The sequence below is a fragment of the Coptis chinensis genome, chromosome 4, assembly GCF_015680905.1.
Source record: "Coptis chinensis isolate HL-2020 chromosome 4, ASM1568090v1, whole genome shotgun sequence".
NCBI lineage: Eukaryota > Viridiplantae > Streptophyta > Magnoliopsida > Ranunculales > Ranunculaceae > Coptis > Coptis chinensis.
Genome location: NC_141459.1, coordinates 34369204 through 34373084, shown reverse-complemented (window position 1 = coordinate 34373084; position 3881 = coordinate 34369204).

The window sequence follows — 3881 nt, the reverse complement described above, 5'->3', positions numbered from 1 at the left end:
GTGGTGACATCACTCTGGGCGCGAGTTGTGGAGGTTGCTTGCCTGAGTTGAGTCACTATAAAGCGAGCTTTGAGGACGAGGATATGAGGTTAGTTGTTAGTTCTGTATATGCTGGACACGTGTCTGGTATTCATTGGATGTGAATATTACTCTCACACACAGCCCCATCTCAGTAGGTCGTTTAGTACATTTTAATAATTTGTTGAGAGAGAACGTTTACACGTGTGTAGCATATGTGTGGAATAATAACCGCCTTATTTTGTGGAAGCTGAAAAGACAAGACGTAAGGAGACGTGTTGGGTAGGGTTCAGTGCAATGATGGCCTGCATTGGGAACTGAACGGGCGGCGCGTATAAGACGGTTTGGGGAACTGGAGAGTTATTGTTTTGCTTCATTTTCTTTAGACTGTTGAGATATTTAAGTGGTCAGGTTAGTTCAATCTCCTCCATTTTTCCTCTTCTCGTTTGGTAGTTAAACCTTGCTTGTTAGGTTTTTTCCTTTTTTGTCTTCAAACATGTCTAACTCCGATGATACACGATCGGAGGAGGTTATAGTAGGGTCATTAGGGTTTGATAGTGAAGAAGAATATGTAAGATCTAAATCTGTAGTTGCTTTGGGGAATAACTCTGGTCGTTCTGAGGGTTTCTTCCAGTGGGTTGCCCCTAGAAATGTAGATAAGCGTGCTTTGGGAAGTTTTGGAGATTTAAGGGATTCTTGTGGTATAGATGTTAGCGACTTGGAGATACATGAAATTAGGGATGACGTTGATGCTTTAAGCAATGAGTTCATCCCACGGGGATATGGGGTGGTAGTTTGTGAGGGGCAATTGTGAGCTGGCATGAGGATACCGTTCTCGCCACTTATCTGTAATTTTTTGAACTTTTATAAGAAAGCGCCTTGCCAGTTCGTTAGCAATATTTGGCATTTTTTGAGATTATTCAACCTGTTGAATGAGAGATTGGGGTACCGTGTTGAGGTTGCTGATATTGTTGAGCACTTCGCTGTGAAGCGATCTTGTGCTAATAATTTTAGTTTGCATACGTTAACGGGGAAGTCGAGCGTTTTGGACGGTGCGAGCAACCAGCCTTGGGAGAGAAAGCCGTTGTTGTTAATTGGAAATTACTGGGCTAGTGGGTTTGCATTTCATACTAGGGTTTGTAATTTTTTTGGTATGTTTTTGTGTTATTTGTTGTATATTTGAGCAATATTTGTTTGTTTTGAACTGACCTTGGAACTGGTTGTTTTTAGAGGTCGCTATATCCAGTCGTACTAACCGGGGAGTGATCGAGAGGTTTGCTAAGCTTAGCCGAGCTAAGAAGCAAGAGAAACTGCCTGAGGTAGCTGCTTTCTTTGTGGAAAGGGGAGGTCGTGGGATAAGGCTCAAGCGGAGGAGTCAAAAGAAAAGGGTTCGTGGTCAGGTTGATAATGAGTTTTCTAGCGAGTTCGTCATGGAGAGGGAAGATAGTAGCGTTCTGACCAGGGAGGCTAGAAATAGGAATCGGAGCGGGCCTTTGAGGCCTATGGGAGGTGCTGGGGCCTCTGGGGGTGATGGTGGGATGCCCAAGCTTAGTGGTGGGAAGGGTCACCATTCAGGTTCTGATCCTACTTCGTGGGAACAAACCAAGAGGCGAGCGCCCGCTTTGGTGGATGTAGATGAGCTTAGAGTTTCAGTTCATAAACCTAGAAGTTTGTTAAAAAGAAAAACTGTTGTTGACGACGATAAGGTGGCTAAGGCAGCTCGTCTGGAGGGCATAATAAGGGAGGAGTCTAGTCACCATTATGTATGGAAGAAAGCTGGGCATTCTGAGGGAGGTTCGGGCTCACAGGTGAGGTCATTCCAGAGGGTTGGTCTGGGAGATGATGACTTGAACCCACTCGAGAGGGAGAATGGTACTACTGCTGTAACTGTTATTCTTCCTACTAGGAGAGAAAAATCATATAGTAAGGGTAGTGCTGGTCCTGGTAAGGGGAAAGGTGGCGCTCTTGAAGTGGGTGTCACCTATGTTAATCCCGATATTGGAGAAACCTAATATATGATGAGGTCTGACTGTAGCTTCCAGTCGGCTCTAATCGCGAGTTGCTTGCTGGATAGCATCGTTTTTGATGGAGATCGGCGGAACTTGGATGCTATGGGTGACCTTGCTGCAAACATGAGGGCCATGGACCTTGGATATTGTTTGGTACGTACTTGTATAACTTGGCCTTTTGCTGTGTATGAGTAGGATGATTTATTGATTTGTGGACGTACTGCTGCTTGATAGAATGAAAATAAAAGTTTCCTACCCTATGAATAATGATTTATGCTAGGAATAAGAAAGCTAGTTATTCTAATTTTGAATCAAAGTTTCTACTCTCGATTATCATGCAATAACTTGAGTAAAGATTCGTTCCACTCCTAGTTATTTAGAACATAACAGATTCACTAACTTAAACAATTCTACAATATCAATGAGAGCAATGGTTTAATTATATTAATATGGTAAAAATAACTAATTAAGATATTCTAAATTATTCTATGGCAATATAATGAGAAAATGTGAATGAGAAGAAGAGATTAGGTGGATTTGATTCCACCTTGATTAATTCTTAATATGTTAGTATGGAGTTGTTGCGAACGCAAAAAATTGAATAATTCTACTTACGAATAAACGATGAAATTCAAACGCAAGTAAAACTAAACTTTATACGAAGACAGTTCTTATCAAAGATTTCTACTCTCGATACTATTGAAATAGAGTTGGAATAGAAGATTCGTTCCACTCCTAGTTCTTTAGCATTCAATGTTTTCTAATATTGCGAATCTATCCAAAGTCTAATAAGAGTAATGGTGGGATTATACTACGATGCAAATTAAAAAAATAAGATACTAAGTATAATGATTCAACTACGAAATGCTACGGAATACTAAGGTTTGAATCTAGAATAAGAATTAGGGGGGATTGAATCCACCTTAACTCGGCTTAATCAACTAACAAAGACTCGTCGTGATCCAAATTTCAATGCTTGCATGTCAAAATGGTAATTCTAATCCCTAATTATACACGACATCTCTACCAATTAATAACTAGCATGTGAAACAACCAAACCCATTCTCATGGTGAACTAATTACTTTCTAGAATTGAATAGATTATCACGACGATTTCTAAGTTAACAAAGATCAAGCTTCATCAAGGCTTCTTCAACCCCCTCTAATGGAGGTTTAGCCTAGAATCATTATGCTATCATTTCCATATGAAATTGAATTACACATAATGATAAGCACCCAAAAGTGTATTATGAAACCCCATTGAGACATATAAATTTGGTTAATTATGTGTTTAATAATCATGAAATAAATATGTTTTCATATTTTTGCAGGTATTTGCAGTAAACATGAAAATATTGGTTAAACCTGAAATAAAGCACGAGGAACGGCGTATATACGAATTCTCCCAAATCCACACAGAAGCATCAAACTTCCAAAGCTCCTACCTCTCAAACCAAGACTCCGAATGCGACACGAGAGATGCTCCGGACAATCGTATGATGAACTCTACGATAGGCGGAAATTGTAACACCGCCCAAAAAATACCGGACCGCCATCGACTGCATATGGACCCACTATGGGGGCCACAAGATTGGATGAGTCATCAATCATGGAGCATGTCAAGACAAAGATAACAAATTATTGGTGCAAAGTTGACACCTTGCATGTAATAAATTAGATTAGGTGTTAATAGTGAAAAAAAAAAAAGGCAAGGTGTCACTTTGTTTTAATGTGGTGGATAAAAATTCATTAATGTGGTTTGATAATTCACGGGGAGGAAATGAGATTTCTCTCAAATGAAGAAGAAATTAGACAAGGGTGGGGGACACTCCATTTACTCCCTTGACTTATTTT